Source organism: Lepisosteus oculatus, unplaced genomic scaffold (genome assembly GCF_040954835.1).
Source record: "Lepisosteus oculatus isolate fLepOcu1 unplaced genomic scaffold, fLepOcu1.hap2 HAP2_SCAFFOLD_62, whole genome shotgun sequence".
Lineage (NCBI taxonomy): Eukaryota > Metazoa > Chordata > Actinopteri > Semionotiformes > Lepisosteidae > Lepisosteus > Lepisosteus oculatus.
This window is the reverse complement of record NW_027168171.1, coordinates 67,193-86,173: the sequence shown is the minus strand read 5'-3', so window position 1 is coordinate 86,173 and position 18,981 is coordinate 67,193. Positions and strand designations below refer to the sequence as shown.

Here is an 18,981-nt window from a genome sequence, read left to right as displayed (position 1 = left end):
TCTTTATTACAGGGGCGCTTTTATGAAGACAGAGTCATGTTCAGGTACTTTGCTTGATGGAGGAAGCTCATTTCGGACTCTGTGATCTGCTCACCTGGAAAGGTCTGCTATACTACTACAAGAGAGAAGTAGAGTCTGGAAGAAGGGACAATTTTATGATGCTTTGGAAGATAATGTTTTTTTTTCTTATACTGAAAATGAAAGGTAGTTGTTTCTATATGGACTCAGTCTTTGGAATTTGTATATTTATATATTTCAGTGAACCCTCAGCCATTCCTTCTGTATTGTAATTCAATTTCTCTTTTAAAATTCTTTCCCCACTTCTAGGACCTGCAGTTGCTGAACTCCACAATGGCTTCTATTGGAAAGTCTGTGACTGAGACCAAGTAAGTGTTCACTTTTTTATGAAACCATTATTTATTTAGGAGCAATGAGCAATTCTTATATAAATGCAATAAAATCATTATGCTCAAACTATGAGAGAGAAAATTAAGGATAATTTAAGAAATCAGTCTTGTTTCTATACACAGATGGTATTATTTATTTTCAAAGGAAACCCGCGCGGATTCCCCTGGTGTGCAAGATGTACCTGAATGCTCTTGATCAGCTTCCTGCTCACTTGAAGAGGGCGTGTATGAAGCACGCCACGGCAGAAAAGATCAGGATGGCCTCTCAACAGGCGAGGGAGGACATGATGAATCACCTGAAGAACGGGGTCATCGTGGATTACCACAGAATAGAGATCGTGTCTGGTGAGGCAAACAGGATAGTGGTTGTAAGACTGCTAGAGTCCTTGGGCCTTTTTGTACATGGGAAGCCTGAAGACACATTGGCAAGGTGAGATATTTTTAATCTGTAAGGCTTCTGTAGTTTCTTTTTGAAATCATTGTTACAACATATTATGTAAAAGCATGTTGAAAAGAATCTACCTGCATTCCAGCGGCCCTGAGCAAGAGGCCGCTGTCCAGGAGGAAGAGATGCCAGAGGCTGCTCTAGAAACTGAAACAGAAGCGGATAAGGAAGGGGAAGATGTGAGCTCTGAAGAACTCTATCAGCAGTAAGACTTTTTTATTTTTCAGATGTATCTATTTTTTACTAAAATTCTAATTTGTCTTATAGGTATAAAATGTTTAAACCAGTGTTTTATATCCTTACAGGCCCTGAGTAGTTAAAAAGTATCAGCAGGCCGGAAGAGAGTGGCCCAAGCTGGACTCTATAGAAAGCACTCCCTGGATGCTCCTCTCCTGATTGGATTCAAACAGTACCTTACCAAGGATCTGGGAGTGGCAAATTATTCTCAGGAGGTATTTATTTTTTAAAGGCATTTAAAATTAAGCAATGGTATCTTCATTGTAAATGTTTTTATTTCTTAGCTTAAAATTCACCCATGTGAAATGATGTCAGCCATAAACATCATGACTCTATATTTCCTACCTGAATCTATTCTACTTAAATTATTACATTATACACAATTTGAGTTCATTTTAAAAAGTAAAAGGTAATGAAAGGAATGCATTTTCATAAGAAAGATAATACCGACATGCATGTGATAATCTTCCTTATATCATGTAGTGCATCATTTGGACACTTTGTGGGCTTCAAATACAAAGAAAATCATGTTCTATGGTACAAGATAAATACAAAACTTAAGCTTCTTTATAAAGCATAAGCAATCATTTATTACATCGCTTCTTGAATTAAATCTTTTGACAAGAGGTGAGACTTCTGTTACATTTAAACCCATGTTTAGCTGTGTTTTTTAGATTTAACTGAACCAATTTCTGTGTGTGATAATGTCCTTGAATTCTGACAACATCACACTAAATTACATGATATAAAACAGCTAATGTTTCTAGAGATAAAGTTTCTGAGATGCTTCTAATTACTTTTTATTACCAGGGACAGTTTAATTCACCTTGTACAGTACTGTAAGACCAAGATACTTTTTTTAAAAGTTATTTAACATTTTATAGAACTTTGTCTACTATGGCAACATGATGTGCTTGGTGAAACTTGGAAAAATACTGCTTGGCCACTTATCTTAAGATAAAGATAGGATAAAGGTTTATCTTTTGCACCTACCTGACCCCCAGGGAAGGCCAATGCTTTCTAAGTTGATGGTTCCCTACAGTAGACTGTACTTTAATTTCAAAGGTAATGTATATTGACCCAAATCAGTTTTGGAATCCAATCTACTGACGAGATGGAGCACATCCTTTTTTCAGGATTTTAGCATCATACGTTTGGTATATTTAGTCCCTAATGATGAAAGAAATGATCATAGAACATTTGGACACTTTGTGGGCTTGAAATACAAAGCAAATCATGTTCTATGGTACAAGATAAATACAAAACTTAAGCTTTTATTTTAATTAGATTTGTTTATAAAGCATAAGCAATCATTTATTACATTAATATATGTGAAAATAACATTTTAGCATTATACGTTTAGTATATTTAGTCCCTAATGCTGAAAGAAATGATCATAGAACATGACATCTAACCTTACCTGCGGTGTTTTTAATCCCTATTGCTCAATGCACGGTGAAAGCATTCCATACATGTGTCTGACAATGAGGAATGGGCCCCTGAGACAGTCATTTGCCTGTTTCACAAATGATCGTATTTTACTAGAGATTCTGTTTGGGATTCAGATGTGCATTCGGACAGCAATCCCTTTCAAGAAATGATACGTTCTGGATGAGGTCAAAGGTGCTGGAACACTGTATCTAGGATGTGTTTGCAGAGACTGTGTGTCTCCTGCTTCAACGCAGTGATAAACAGATGTGCTCCTTTAATTTATTGGTACATGCCCAGGGCAGTAAGCAGTCTGAGGATTTATTTCCAGATGGCATACAGCAGTGAAGCAGTGAAGTAGTGCAAAACACTGGATCATTATATTATTAGAATCTATTCTACTTAAATTATTACATTATACTCAATTTGAGTTCATTTTAAAAAGTAAAAGGTAATGAAAGGAATGCATTTTCATAAGAAAGATAATACCGATATGCATGTGATAATCTTCCTTATATCATGTAGTGCGTCATTTGGACACTTTGTGGGCTTGAAATACAAAGAAAATCACGTTCTATGGTACAAGATAAATACAAAACTTAAGCTTTTATTTGAATTAGATTTGTTTATAAAGCATAAGCAATCATTTATTACATTAATATATGTGAAAATAACATTTTAGCATCATATGTTTAGTATATTTAGTCCCTAATGCCGAAAGAAATGATCATTTGTTTAACAGGGTCTGTCTCAAAGGATGCAGTACTCCTGAAGGGTCTCAAACCCTACATTTCGGATGCCTAGCTGTATCCCTCACATGTGGCACCTCAGAATGACTTCTAACCTTACCTGTGGTGTATTCAGTCCCTATTGCTCAATGCACGGTGTACATACTGCATACATGTGTCTTGAGAACGAGGAATGGGCCCCTGAGACAGTCATTTGCCTGTTTCACAAACAGGGACCTGGACCTAGACCTGGCCCGTACAGGGCTAAAACCCGCGACCTTGGCGTTATTAGCACCACGCTCTAACCAACTGAGCTAACCGGCCTCACGACAGTGCTCCTCTCTGTGCTGCAAAAAATCAAACTCAGGGAATTTCTTTTGTCCTCCTTTGAATAGAAAGCCGTGTAATTCAGTGTACGGGCTTTCTCGTGCAGTTTCATGGTTCTTGTAACCCAAATCCTACACTGGCCTGAAGTGCCCCCCCATTTCACAGCATTTTTCAGCTGATTTAAAATGTACCTAAAGGAGAAGCATTATTGAAGACCATCAATTACCAAGAGCTTTTGTCAAAGGTTTTGGTGGTCATTTTGAATGACCACAGAGCGCTGTGACCTCGGTTTTACATCTCATCCAAAAGACAGCGCCCTTTTACAACACAGCATCTCCGTCACTATACTGGGGCATTGGGACCCGCACAGACCTCAGGGTGAGCGCCCCCCCGCCGGCACCATTAACACCGCTTCCAGCTGGAAGCTTTGTTTTTCCCTGTAGCTCATCCTCATCCAGGTACTGACCTGGCTCACACCTGCTTAGCTTCAGTGGGTTTTCAGTTGCGAGTTGCAAGGGGATGCAAGTGATGGAGCCGCTCGCTGCAAAAGCCACTGCATTGGCCGGGAATCGAACCCGAGCCTCCCGCGTGGCAGGCGAGAATTCTACCACTGAACCACCAATGCTCAGTGCCTGGGCCTTCAAAAAAGACGCTTTTTTGGTGCTCTGTGCAAAACGCGTCGACATATGCTTCCAGCTGCAAAATGCCATTTGCGGACGCTGAAGAACTTATTTCCAAGGCAGCGGGTACAAGCGATTGGGCGTTTTAAAACCACCAGGAACAGCAAAGAGGCGCGCTTCTTTGCTTGTGCCGAAACACACCGACTGAAGGCGGACAACGTAGTCGGCAGGATTGGAACCTGTGCGGGGAGACCCCAATGGATTTCTAGTCCATCGCCTTAACCACTCAGCCACGACTACAGCAAGCCCCACCGCAGCTGCGTTCTTGCTACAATCTTACCTGGATCGCGAGGCGCCGGCGGAAGCCTATTTCAAAGTCGTTCTCCGTTTCAAAAAAACATTTCCAAAATACAAGCCTTGCAGACAGACACGCCTCAGAGGACTTAAGGGTGGCTTCATGTCGGAATGATAAAGTCTCCCCGTCCGGACATGAAAATGCCACTTTGTTACACACAAAAAAAGAATCAACAACAGAGAAATGCCCACAAGCAAATCGCCTTTTTATTTATGCTCTTACCAACGCGATGGAAAGCAAAACAAAGCAAAGCAGAGCAAAACAAAACGAACAAACGCAAAACCCTCACGTCCCGCACTTGCATATAACGCCGTTACGTGCCCAAGCGGTATTGTACGTCATCCTAGCACTGCATCCCGGGTCGTACGATATATGGGAACGAGCACACGCCATGAATCGTCTCGAATCACTCCCTACAGCTGTAAGGCGCCTTGAAGCGTGCACCCCCAACATTCTTCTTTGCGCATCTGTGAAAGGTAAACTCTTGAGCAAACTCTGAACCAGCTCTAAGGAAACTAATCCGATTAGACGTTACTTTGACTCATCCTTTAAGGGACCCTTGTTAATTGGAGAAATCAATGATTTCGAATGAATTCTGTATGCGTTAAAAGACAGCTATACACAGAAAACATGCAGGATACTGCTCATGATGTTTCCCGAGCCGAAACACAGTGCGTTTTTCCAAGCCATTTGACAAAGCCCGCCCACTGAAAACTGCAGCAGATCGTGTAAAGGCGTTCAACTTTGTAACTACTGCACGCACAGGAAGCAGAATAAATTCCTCTTTTCAAACTGTCAAAGGTTTGCTGCAGGACATCGCACAATCTCTTTTGAACGGGGACAAACGATTTCTTATGGGGCGCAGTAAGTACAGACGTTTATAAAGCTCCACTCATGCCGACGATGCAGCATGAAGAAGCGCAACCTAACGTTTGACAGACAAAAGCCGGGCGCCGCTACGAGCAATATGAAATCAAACTGACAGCACACGGCGTTTCGCGCTGACTCAAAAGTGATCTCGACAGACGATGTTCTCTGCATAACGCTGAAAGAGCGTTTCTGTTGAGACGTAACCCATTGGGCAAAAGACGTATAATATACGTCTATTAAACGCATATCTTAGACGTCTAAATGTGGTCTACAATTCGTCTAGAATGAAATTCTAATATACGTCTAAAGTTAAACGTCAATTATACGTCTATATTTAGACGTTCATTATACATAAATGGTTGGAGTTCTATTATACGGATAAATTTAGAGGACTATTATACATATATGGTTGGAGTTCCGGATAACTTTAGAGGTCTATTATACGTATATGGTTAGAGGTCTATTATACGTATAACTTTAGAGGTCTATTATACGTATATGGTTAGAGGTCTATTATACGGATAACATTAGAGGTCTATTATACGTATATGGGTAGAGGTCTATTATACATCAAAGATAGATTTTATAGGTGTAGAAACAAGTAAAACAAGCCAATGATTAGGTTTAGAAATGTATTCTGAAAATACACATTCACACCTGAAACATATGTATTTCAAATTATACATTGTATACAATCAATCAACAATCAACATATGGGCAATAATCATAAAAACACAACTAGTCTTAAACTTCAGCTACAAATTCTGGTAACATGGCAATATACAGTATAGTAATGACAAACACAAAACTAATTACATTAACACACTAACTCAAAACCACATTTTGATTCAAATATACATTTTAAAATGTACAACTTCTATATTTCCAAGAAAAAAATATTACATAAAATATAAAATATTACAATGGAAGTTAAGACGATTTTTGTCCACTATTTGCAAACCCTGTCTAATTGTCCTAACAGTTAGAACCAAAAACCTATTATTTTCAGAGTCCAGATCTCTTGGCCCCCTGCCTTGCATATGCATTCTTCAAGTAACACATTGCGTGCTCCTTTATTTCTTTTTCTGTTGATGTAGGGTGGGACTTCAGCACCGCAGCTAGGAGAAAATTATATAATATTACTTCCCAAATAAATGATGATTAATATCTTCTTTAGTATAATCTAAAAAATGAACGGTTTACTAAGCTCAAAGCTGAAATAAATGTATAAAATTTGGCTTGCATCATAGCAGTTGAGCAATAAAGTCTGTCCTAATTAAAGAGTACCCAAAGTTTGAAAGTACAACATAGAATAAGAATAAGAGAAACGGCAAAACGATTTTGTGTCATCTTCCCCATTCACACTATTTTATGTGCCATTTTTTTTGCTAATTCACATACTATTTTAATCAAAATAATATTAAGAAAGATCTGTATGTATTCAGATAGTATTATTATTGTTCATACTTACTCGTCAAAAGAGGATTGCTGAGATATTTTCGGATATACTTCTACGTTTGAAAAACGTGTCCAAAATGGTGACCAACGAATACTAGCAATGCATTGTGGTATATAACCGGAAAATATGATGGGTTCGATATTTTCTCAACGTATGCGTTTATTAATGTTGTCGATATTATGGTTGAAATTTAACATTGATAATACATCGCTGCTATGAGCTGATGTGCAATTTTAACGCATGCAAATATTAAGGATCGGTCACTGTTGTATGGTATTATATATAATGACATTATGGAATAGGATGGGGACAGGCCTGGCATCAAGGGGGGAGGGGGGAATGTCGCCCCTTCAGTTTTGGGCAAAAAGATTTACCTAACTTAATTTGCACCCTAAAAAAATAGTTGTACTTTGTCAATGGTCAGACAACACTAAATGACACGAACAGTCACTCAGTCTGTTTGATGGGCAGGAGGGCTATCCGTCCAGGAACTGCACATATTATTGAGTGTCAACATTACGATCCTGTTTGCTCAGGTGGACCGATTCCTTGCAGTAGTTTATCATTATACTTAAAATCGTTATATAACTAGGACTAGTTATAGCAGTCTGTGCTTTCTGTTGGTTTTACAACATTTTTTTCTTAACGATTCAGAACGTCCATGTAGCTGCAAAAATGAACGCTTATGGTACTTTTCGCTCCAGGCAATACAAACGTTGAGAGTGACGAAAAATGTGAAACTGAACTTCATCGCAAATACCAGATTGCTAGTCGTTATCTTCTATCATGAAGCACTAATCAATGGCATAGCTGCGAGATTTCATTTGGGTAGCTGCACCGTACAGCTCCGTTTCAACCGAAATATCACTCCCCCCTCAGAATTTCAGACGCCCCCCTACAGATTTTTCCTCGGGCACCGCGCACTGATGGGGGACTTTTGTCAAGAAAATAAAAATAGAAACTCTATAGGCACTCAAACATTTTACTGTTTTTTTTCAGGCAGGTGGCAAGACCCCCTCAGCAAAACCCTTGTATGCCAAGCTGTGGGCATTGATTCGTCGAATATACGTATATTTACGGCGAAATTACGGCTATACGTATATATACGTCGCCTCGACGTATAATCAACGTCGAATTGCAACCGTAAAATCGACGACATGAATAAACGCATATATAACGTCGAAAAAACATCTAACACAGTGCCTGAGGCTTTTTACTGTATGTATCGTGTGTGCCGCAACTAGGAGTATACGGCACTCTGCACAGTGTACGAAGTAAATTATTTTCGCAGTAATTAATTTATTATATTTACTATATTTATTATACACGTGTAAATTAATTGCTGCGAAAATAATTTACTTCGTACACTGTGCAGAGTGCCGTATACTCCTAGTTGCGGCACACGCGATACATACAGTAAAAAGCCTCAGGCACTGTGTTAGATGTGTTTTCGACGTTATATATGTGTTTGTTAATGTCGTCAATTTTACGGTTGCAATTCGACGTTGATTATACTTCGAGGCGACGTATATATACGTATAGCCGTAATTTCACCGTAAATATACGTATATTCGACGAATCAATGCCCACTGGGAACAAGCTCGCTTCTTTCTACCATGATGTCACCATGACCAAATCTGTCTTTAAACACCTTGCTCAGTCTCTAACGAGACTGTCAAAAATTGCTTTCGCCGATTGTACTGCAAACCGGCGGAAGCGGGGTATTGGGAAAAGTTTTCAACTAGCAATAATCCCGCCTCGGCTAAACTTCACAGGCTACGATGCTGCCACTGCGCAAAGCTGACGGTTGCCAGGCAACCGCGGGGATCCTATGGAAAACGTTATCAATCGTCTCATGGCATGTCGTTGCTGTAACGCTTCATATTTGTCGTCTTCTTCTAGCTTGAGGTTTTGAAGAATTTCATGACAGACAAGGGCTCCGTTGGGAACAAAGAAACCCGTTGATTCTTTTCAGCAGCAGAAATACAACCCTTTAAATACAAGATGACAGAACAATGACGAAGGGCATGCCGGGAGGAACTCATGCACTACAGAGGAAAGGGGGCGGGCACGTACAGTTCACATTCAAGCCACAAGTACTCTTCTCGGATGTTGCACAAACAAATCCTAACGTCTTGAAAGCATTGCGGCATGTTTGTGTCCCACTTCCCGTGGCTGCAGGATGACTGACATGAATGGACAAACACAATCTGTGGCGTTTAGCGTGACATAGTCTTGCAGGCATCGTGCTGTCTCACTGCAATACTATACCGCTGGAGGAAACAGTCCATCTGGCCATGAAACTCATTTGAACGTCTAGCTACAGCAACTAACAATATCATGATTTATTCAGGATGTGTGGAATCAGCACGTCCCGGAGACAGCTTCCGAAATCGTGAGCATTCTCTGGTGGTAGGGGCGTTCAAGATGGCGCTCAGGTGGGAGGTAAAGTTTAGTGGTTGAGGATTTTTTTTGAGTTTTTCATGACCTGAATGTTAATTTTTGCTTTTTTTGACTACAGAAAAATAAGGACTTAACACTAGTTGTTTAAACTTCAGTTATAATTGAAAGAAAAAAAAACGATTTTTTTTAGGTTTAAGAATTTCGATATGAGTAACACTGGGAAAACAAAAGAGAGTGCTGGGTCTTCGAAGGAGAAGTCTAAGAAACCTCAATCGTATATGTATAGCACTACAAGAAAATTGATGGCAACTAAAGGGAAAAGTGAAGCAGCTGGAGGGGACGTGGAAAGAGTGCTGGAGATGCGCTCGTACGCGAGCGTTCGCAGCCCAAGTGAGACTCAGCTGCCAGAGGAAGAGCCGGAGTCCCTGCCCAGCACACCTGTGAAAACCCCGGCAGCCAAGAGAGGAAGGGGCGACCTGACGCTGGAGGAGCTCCAGACCAACATCTTCAACATGATGGCACAGAGCATGGGTGAGCTGAAGGAAATGATTTGATCTAATACAGTCGAAATCGAAAGTCTTAAAAAGTCCATGGACTGTGTGTTTAAAGAGGTTGAAGACTTAAAGAGTGAAGTAAAAGTTCTTAAACAAGTAAATACCAAACAAGAAAAGCATATTAAAGAACTTGAATTGAAAGTGAACGATGTAGATAGATACCGTCGATGATGGAATTTAAAATTATTTGGAGTTAAAGAGGAACGTGATAAGGACCTTGTTGCAACAGTGAAGGGTATCTGTAAAAGGACCCTGCCGGACCAGGAGGACGTAATATCGGCCATTGACTTTGTTCACAGGCTCAGGAGAGCGAACATGTCTGGGCAAGTGCGCCCCAGATCGATTATAATACAGTTCACCAAGAGGACGGCGAGGGACATGCTGTGGCGAGCGGCGAGGGGGAATGAGTATTTGAATGGGAACAAACTGAGGTTTGCAGAGGACCTGTCTGCCGCGGACAGGAGCACCAGGAACCAGCTGTGGCCCCAGGTTGAAGCTGCCAGAAGAGAGGGGAGGAGAGCCTACTTTGTGGGAGCGAGGGCCTTTATGGACGGGAAGGAGATTTGCTCCCAGTGACTGCTCAGTTAATGATTATGTTTGGTTATATTTGTTATACCAGTATATACTAGTGTTTCTTTAGTGTTAGTTTGGAATGGTGTAGTTAAGTGTTAAGGACTGTTATAGTTCTGGTTCTTTGAAAAACTCAATAGTTTAGACAGTCTTAGAGTTAGTTATTTGCTTTTGTGTATGTCTTTTTCATGAATGCCAGAGGTACTCGAAATGTTGTTAAAAGAAAAACTGTGTGCTGAGTTTTATTTTTTACAGGAAACGCATGCATGTTGAAACTAAAGTTTATAAATAATTGAGAAATATTAAAGCAAGGAAAATATGATACGTGTAAAATATACAATTTGATCACATAATTACTTAATTGCCTCTGGTAGTTAAATGCTTTTTTCTGCTGCGTTTTTTTTCTCTTGTACATGACTCTGATCCTCTTGTTGTATTTGTATTTGTAAATTCTATGTTTAATAAAAAAAAAATTAAAAAAAGCATTCTCTGGTGGTGTCCTGCAGGCTTCCTGTGGGTGTGCGTTGGTGGTATAGTGGTGAGCATAGCTGCCTTCCAAGCAGTTGACCCGGGTTTGATTCCCGGCCAACGCAGTGGCGAATGTTTTCAAATGCTGTCATGAGCCTTGGATTGTGACTACCAAAGCGAAGCCTTTTGAAAGAGCTAAAGCACTGAAAAACGGAATTGAGGGAGAATCTTACAGGGGATTCTGAGCGGTGTCTGCATACACGCAGTCCGATACGGGTGCTGAAAGCTTGAGCTACTCTCAATGTCATGCTGGCTTTCCCCGGAGTAAATCTGTAACATTGAAAGAATGCTTCTGGCAGGTTCAAAAAGGGACCCTTGTTAATTGGAGAAATCAATGATTTCGAATGAATTTTGTATGCGTTAAAAGACAGCTATACACAGAAAACATGCAGGACACTGCTCATGATGTTTCCCGAGCCGAAACACAGTGCGTTTTTTCAAGCCATCTGACAAAGCCCGCCCACTGAAAACTGCAGCAGATCGTGTAAAGACGTTCAACTTTGTAACTACTGCACGCACAGGAAGCAGAATAAATTCCTCTTTTCAAACTGTCAAAGGTTTGCTTTACGAACGCCGCAGGACATCGCACAATCTCTTTTGAACAGGGACAAACGATTTCTTATGGGGCGCAGTAAGTACTGTTACTGTCACTGCTCGATACCGACGTTGGCCTACTATACCATGTTCAGCCACTGCTAGAAAATGTACGGCTCTAGCACCGGAGCAAACAACAGGAGGGCCGATGTCGAACAGGCACACATGTCAGACATGGAGAGCGATGAGAATGGGATTCGAACCCATGCCTGCAGAGCACAATGGATTAGCAATCCATCACCTTAACCACTCAGCCACCTTGTCGACGCAACTGGGCTGTCCGGACATGGGTTGGCGCGCTCCAGATGATCTTTTTCTTTTTTTCCCCACGTACTCGAGGGTCATTTTCCTGTTCCACATGTGATTTCAACATTTTCCTTGGGAGATGTCAAGCCAGCAAGCCACTGCTGTGGTTCAGTGGCCAGTGTGGAGTTCAGTGGCCCTGTTGTACACAGAAAGCACATTGAGCTCCTTGGACATGAAAAGTTCCAGATAAAAGCCATTTGTCATCCTTTCTCTTGGTGTCGATGTTGCTATTGTATGTAAAGGTGGCAACTTGCTCAGCGAGCAGGCGGCGCACACACCGAATGCAGATGTGTCTGAGTGGTGTGTCCAAGTGGCTGCAAAAGGACAACACTCCTGGGGCGCCGTGGCTTAGTTGGTTAAAGCGCCTGTCTAGTAAACAGGAGATCCCCGCCTACGGCTAGACTTAAATAAATGCAAGTATTCATTCCCTGTCTTTAACGCGACTTGTTTTTCTTAAAATGGATGCAACTTGCAAAACATGAAATACAAGCCTTGCTAATCAGCGCTAGCGGCTGGCAAAAAAAAGGAGTCAGCTATTTTTTTTTCTTTAACCTTAACCCTGCTAACGGAGAAGAGTTAAACGACCGAGTCTATGCAGCTTAAACGGTGCGCAAGTCGGGTTCTTAGCTGAAAGGGTGGTAAATCACGCTCACCCCAGTCCTTAATCTTTTAAAGAGGATACAAAATTGAACCTAGTCGCCACATCACATACATCCTGTTAAATGATAAAAAGGTAACATCTATCCTCGCTCCAGAGTAAATCTCACGTTGAGGGCATCTTTTTTTTCACTTTACCGTGAGTCGGGCTCGGCTGCACAGAGGAGAGAGCAGAGCAATGAGGTCACAGGGACAGGGGAGTCACACGCTGGCGGTTTGAATACGCGGAAGATCACTGAGGGATCCACAGTATGTGGACCCTCCGTTCTGCCATCAGTCCACACTCCGGACTCTGAATCCTGCCATCCGAGTTAAGATCTCTGCGGAACCTGAGGCGCAGTTCCTTCTTAAAACGTAATCTGGTGAGCATTTCTAGAATCGCACTTGTATAGATGCAGCCTTTAATGTGTTGCTAGGTTAAAATTGATGACTTCTTGTATTTCAGTAGGCAACTGCCCTCTTGATTTTGGATTTAATTTCTTTATTACAGGGGCGCTTTTATGAAGACAGAGTCATGTTCAGGTACTTTGCTTGATGGAGGAAGCTCATTTCGGACTCTGTGATCTGCTCACCTGGAAAGGTCTGCTGTACTACTACAAGAGAGAAGTAGGGTCTGGAAGAAGGGACAATTTTATGATGCTTTGGAAGATAGTTTTTTTTTTCTTATACTGAAAATGAAAAGTAGTTGTTTCTATATGGACTCAGTCTTTGGAATTTGTATATTTATACATTTCAGTGAACCCTCAGCCATTCCTTCTGTATTGTAATTCAATTTCTCTTTTAAAATTCCTTCCCCACTTCTAGGACCTGCAGTTGCTGAACTCCACAATGGCTTCTATTGGAAAGTCTGTGACTGAGACCATTATTTATTTAGGAGCAATGAGCAATTCTTATATAAATGCAATAAAATCATTATGCTCAAACTATGAGAGAGAATTTTAAGGATAATTTAAGAAATCAGTCTTAGCTTGTTTCTATACACAGATGGTATTATTTATTTTCAAAGGAAACACGCGAGGATTCCCCTGGTGTGCAAGATGTGCCTGAATACTTTTGATCAGCTTCCTGCTCACTTCAAGAGGGCGTGTATGAAGCACGCCATGGCAGAAGAGATCAGGTGGCCTCTCAACAGGCGAGGGAGGACATGATGAATCACCTGAAGAACGGGGTCATCGTGGATTACCACAGAATAGAGATCAAAGGACACTTTGTGGGCTTGAAATACAAAGAAAATCATGTTCTATGGGACAAGATAAATACAAAACTTAAGCTTTTATTTTAATTAGATTTATTTATAAAGCATAAGCAATCATTTATTACATTAATATATGTGAAAATAACATTTTAGTATCATACGTTTAGTATATTTAGTCCCTAATGCTGAAAGAAATGATCATAGAACATGACATCTAACCTTACCTGCTGTGTTTTTAATCCCTATTGCTCAATGCACGGTGAAAGCATTGCATTCATATGTCTGACAATGAGGAATGGGCCCCTGAGACAGTCATTTGCCTGTTTCACAAATGATCGTATTTTACTAGAGATTCTGTTTGGGATTCAGATGTGCATTCGGACAGCAATCCCTTTCAAGAAATGATACGTTCTGGATGAGGTCAAAGGTGCTGGAACACTGTATTTAGGATGTGTTTGCAGAGACTGTGTGTCTCCTGCTTCAACGCAGTGAGAAATAGATGTGCTCCTGTAATTCATTGGTACATGCCCAGGGCAGTAAGCAGTCTGAGGATTTATTTCCAGACGGCATAGAGCAGTGAAGCAGTGAAGTAGTGCAACACACTGGATCATTATATTATTAGAATCTATTCTACTTAAATTATTACATTATACACAATTTGAGTTCATTTTAAAAAGTAAAAGGTAATGAAAGGAATGCATTTTCGTAAGAAAGATAATACCGATATGCATGTGATAATCTTCCTTATATCATGTAGTGCGTCATTTGGACACTTTGTGGGATTGAAATACAAAGAAAATCATGTTCTATGGTACAAGATAAATACAAAACTTAAGCTTTTATTTTAATTAGATTTGTTTATAAAGCATAAGCAATCATTTATTATATTAATATATGTGTGTAGCGGCGAGGCTTATTAATAAGGCAGAATTAAGTGTTCTGAGCCTTCCCAAATGAGGCCCCATTTCTCTGTTCATCTCTGTGGTGCAGCCACAGAGAGACTATTCATGCAGGGTGATTTAAGGTCCTAGGACAGCTCCCAAAGGGGGATGCACTTAGCTAAGCCTGGCTATCATGATCAATGGTCATCCATTGGCGCCTATCTGTCTAGGGAGTGCCAGTTGGACATCTGGACTGCATTACTAAGTGTCAGGACTAAGTGACTCATATCTCACCTTGATCAATCAATCAGGGACTGGTAGGGCCGAGTAACCCACGTGGGACTCTGATGCCCATGGAACTTTCAGCCAATCAATGAGCTGAAGTTCCTCCAGGTAAAAACAGGCAACACAGAGAGCCTGTGAGATTCAGTAAGATTCAGAAGGGAGGATTCAGAGGATTCTGTGGACAATTCTAAAGGGAATTCAAAGGAGAAATCCAGGGCAGGGCGGCCCAGGAGCAGAAGGCTCCCAAGGGCAGGACATTCTTGCAGCGCGCCTCCTGACCATCCTGAGACTCAGCCCGGACAACCACGGAACGGCCAGTGTGTCCGAGTGCCAGAACTTTCCTTTGTTCTAAGAGTCTAGAGCGGAGGTTGCCAGAGAATAACCAGAGGATCCACCCGAGGTTAGCACCAGCAGCAGGCCTCGTGAACAGGTCGGAACTGTGGACAGCTGAATCACTATTCAGAACTAGCTCTTCATCAGAAACGAACCGGTCCTCTTCCTGACTTGCTGGGACCCACAGTCATCTTTTCTCCTGTGCACAAACTTTGCTAGTTAAAGCCCACAGTGAGCATCAGCAGCGCAGCGTCGCAAGCCGCACAGCACAGCCTGGCACGGAGCCAGAGAGCGCGGATTGGACAGCAACAGCCTGCAACTGTTTCTTTGTGCCCGCAGGAAGATCTGAATCCCCAAAGATTGGATGAGTATTCAACTTCAATGCATTACAGCTCGAGAATTCAATTGTTATCCCAACCAGTTGATATCAATTTAATTCCTAAGAGTTATGTACTTGTTTGAGTATCTAATGTAGAAGTTATAACCAAGTTCATTAACGAAACGGTCTTAATGAATGATATACTGAACGTATGTCCTCTTGATATGTGTAACACTTCGTAACTGACTGAATATATATCTTTTGTATTCTGATAACCCTCTCGATAAGATCTGTTAGGTTTACATGCATATTTTATGTATTAATAAATGTATCCTCGTGTATTAGTACCTGTGTGTGCGCGTTGTTTGAGTTATGTCACATGGTTGGATTCTAAAGCCATCAAAAGAATCAACTTTGTGATTTACTGCTACAATTAATAATTGTCTCAGTAAATGCCCAAACCCTACAGAACTGGTGCCTTCAGAGAGCCACTACATTTAATTTTGCTATGGCAACATTACATATTTGGCGTCCCTGAGCCGGTTTTCTTACATGTGAAAATAACATTTTAGCATCATATTATTACATACAGGTCTCTAGCTTCAACACAGTGATATATATATATACTCAGTGATTTATTGGTACATGCCCAGGTCAATAATCAGAATGAGGATTTATTTCCAGACGGGCTACAGGTAGTGTTGTGAAATACTTCAACACACTGGATCGCAGATTTAGACCCCCTGCACTCTTACTCCTTAAAAACCAAAGAAATGAAGATATGTAGCAATCACATTGCAACAGGGCTGACAGTGACTTAATGCTTATACTAGTGGACTTCTGGTACCTTTAGGGTACGGTGTTCCCTGAAGGGCTCTCAAACCCCGCATTTCAGATGCCTAGCTGTTTCGCTGATGTGTTGCACCTCAGAATCACTTTTAAACCTTACCTCTGGTATCTTTAATCCCTATTGCTCAACGCATGGTGAAAGTATTGCATAAATGTGTCTGAAAATGAGCAATGGGCACCTGAGAGACTCATTTGCCTGTTTCACAAATGATCATATTTGACTAGAGATTCTGTTTGGGATTCAGTTGTGCATTCTGACAGCAATCGCTTTCAAAAAACGATACATTCTGGATGAGGTCAAGGTGCAGGAACACTGTATTTAGGATGTGTTTGCACTTATTCTGTGTCTCTAGCTTCAACACAGCGATATATGTATATGCTCACTGATTTTTTGGTACATGCCCAGGGCAATAATCATTATGAGGATTTATTTCCTGATGTGCTAGGGGTAGTGTTGTGAAATACTTCAACACACTGGATCGCAGGTTTAAACCGCCTGCACTCTTACTCCTTAAAAACCAACAAATGCAGATATGTAGCAATCATATTGTAGCTGACACTCATTTGCCTGTTTCACAAATGATCATATTTTACTAGAGATTCTGTTTGGGATCCGGATGTGCATTCTGACAGCAATCTCCTTATCGCGGCTTTGCCCTTCTTGCCTCTTTGGACAATATCTCCATCTTGTGGTCGTTATTGGTAATGTCTAGACAACATCTCCATCTTGTGGTCGTTGTTGGTAATGTCTTCTTATGCCCTTTTTTATTTTAATTCTCTATTAGTTGATTCAAGAATCTCTACAATGGAGATGAAAACATCAGTTTTAGAGCAGACAATATGACTATTTATAGTCCAATTAGAAACTTATTACCCTGTTTTTAACAAAATAACAAATTAAAATTGATTAAAACTAAGTTTGGAACACCAGGGAACATAACAAATGATTTTTAGGAAAACCATGAGGTTCTCTGTGTCCAATGCCTGCAAGGGGAGAAAGCTAGAATCCTTTGATTTTTTCAAAATTTGAAAATAAACATCATATAACAACAGCTTTCATTCCTAGGAGTGAAAAATAACCATTTTTGAAGACATAGTAGTTTCTAAAACACTACAATAAAGTTAAAAACATCAGTTTTATATTACATTATTTTTAGTGAAATTAGTCATTTTTTGCACTATTTTTAATAAAATATCTAATTAAAAGTGATTAAAATTAAGTTTGGAACAACAAGGAACACAAAAAAAAAGATTTTTAGGAAAACCATGAGGTCCTCTGTGCCCGATGCCTGCAAGGGGAGAAAGCTAGAATCCTAAAAAAAAGTTATCAATTCTAGAGCCTAAGAGGAAAACAAGACAAATGTATATCTCCAAATAATTTTATGTGCTTCAGAAGAGCCCAGGAAAGTTTTTTGCATACATGAAACCACGCCCGTTTGCACATAAGCAGACATGGTTGCACACACGACTGCATGAAAGCACACGTGCATGCGAAGTCATCCTGTTGAGCATTTGAAAAGCCGCACCACGCCGCACTTGAAATAGCTCTTACATTAGTGGTAGACGCAGGAATCGCCTTTTTATTTACGCTCTTACCAACGCGATGGAAAGCAAAACAAAGCAAAGCAGAGCAAAACAAAACGAACAAACGAAAACCCTCACGTCCCGCACTTGCATGTAACGCCGTTACGTGCCCAAGCGGTATTGTACGTCATCCTAGCACTGCACCCCGGGGCATAAGGTATATGGGAACGAGCACACGCCACGAATCGTCTCGAATCACTCCCTACAGCTGTAAGACGCCTTGAAGCGTGCACCCCCAACATTCTTCTTTGCGCATCTGTGAAAGGTAAACTCTTGAGCAAACTCTGAACCAGCTCTAAGGAAACTAATCTGATTAGACGTTACTTTGACTCATCTTTTTACTCTCAGTGCTGGATTGCTCAAACTCCAGCTAGGGTCAGGTTTAACATTCCCACGCTACTTAGACACTTTGTTTACGCTCAGTGCTGGATTTTGGGAACTTCAGGACGAGTGGGAATTTTCTCCTATCTGTCAATTCTGTTTTGTTTTGGAGACTCTTGGCTGCCTATATTGTACAGTGCAGCGTGAAGGAAACATTTTCCAAAACTGTGTCAGCTCAAAAGTTGTAAGAATACCTCTCCAGCTGCTTTACCTCTCTTCATTTTTGTCATTTAATGTGACAATCGATGTATAACTGGAGCCTCACATATGCAAATGGTGAGGCTCCAGTTCGACACCACTTTACAGTATATGACAAAAGCATGGCAGACTGTGCCGGACCAGCTGGTAACTTCCGCTTATTTTGACCATATTAAACATTGGAAATCTTCCCACTTGCATTTGTGACACTTGATTTTGGCTCCACCTAAGACACTCTTAAATCTTCAAACACTTTTCTCTTCTCCCGCAACACTCTTGTCTGTCGGCACTGTGTGGCAGCGTTGCAGGACAACCCATCTCACCACGGAAAGGAACCTAACAGCTTTGGTAAGAGAGGAGAAAAGGACATGGCCCGTACGGGGCTCGAACCCGCGACCTTGGCGTTATTAGCACCACGCTCTAACCAACTGAGCTAACCGGCCTCGTGACAGTGCCCCTCTCTGTGCT

The 18,981-nt window shown here is 40.9% G+C and overlaps 4 non-coding genes across 4 annotated transcripts; 1 reads left to right on the top strand and 3 right to left on the bottom strand.

The window, feature by feature from the left end:
* Positions 1-4,126: 4,126 nt before the first annotated feature.
* On the bottom strand, positions 4,127-4,197 carry trnag-gcc (transfer RNA glycine (anticodon GCC)). The gene has a single exon. It is a non-coding gene; the product is annotated as a tRNA-Gly (tRNA).
* A 4,339-nt stretch (positions 4,198-8,536) lies between these two features.
* On the bottom strand, positions 8,537-8,678 carry LOC138232009 (U4 spliceosomal RNA). Its single transcript, XR_011186967.1, has one exon. It is a non-coding gene; the product is annotated as a U4 spliceosomal RNA (small nuclear RNA).
* A 2,246-nt stretch (positions 8,679-10,924) lies between these two features.
* trnag-ucc (transfer RNA glycine (anticodon UCC)) lies at positions 10,925-10,996 on the top strand. The gene has a single exon. It is a non-coding gene; the product is annotated as a tRNA-Gly (tRNA).
* Positions 10,997-18,882: 7,886 nt separating this feature from the next.
* Positions 18,883-18,956, bottom strand: trnai-aau (transfer RNA isoleucine (anticodon AAU)). The gene has a single exon. It is a non-coding gene; the product is annotated as a tRNA-Ile (tRNA).
* Between the last annotated feature and the right edge of the window lie 25 nt (positions 18,957-18,981).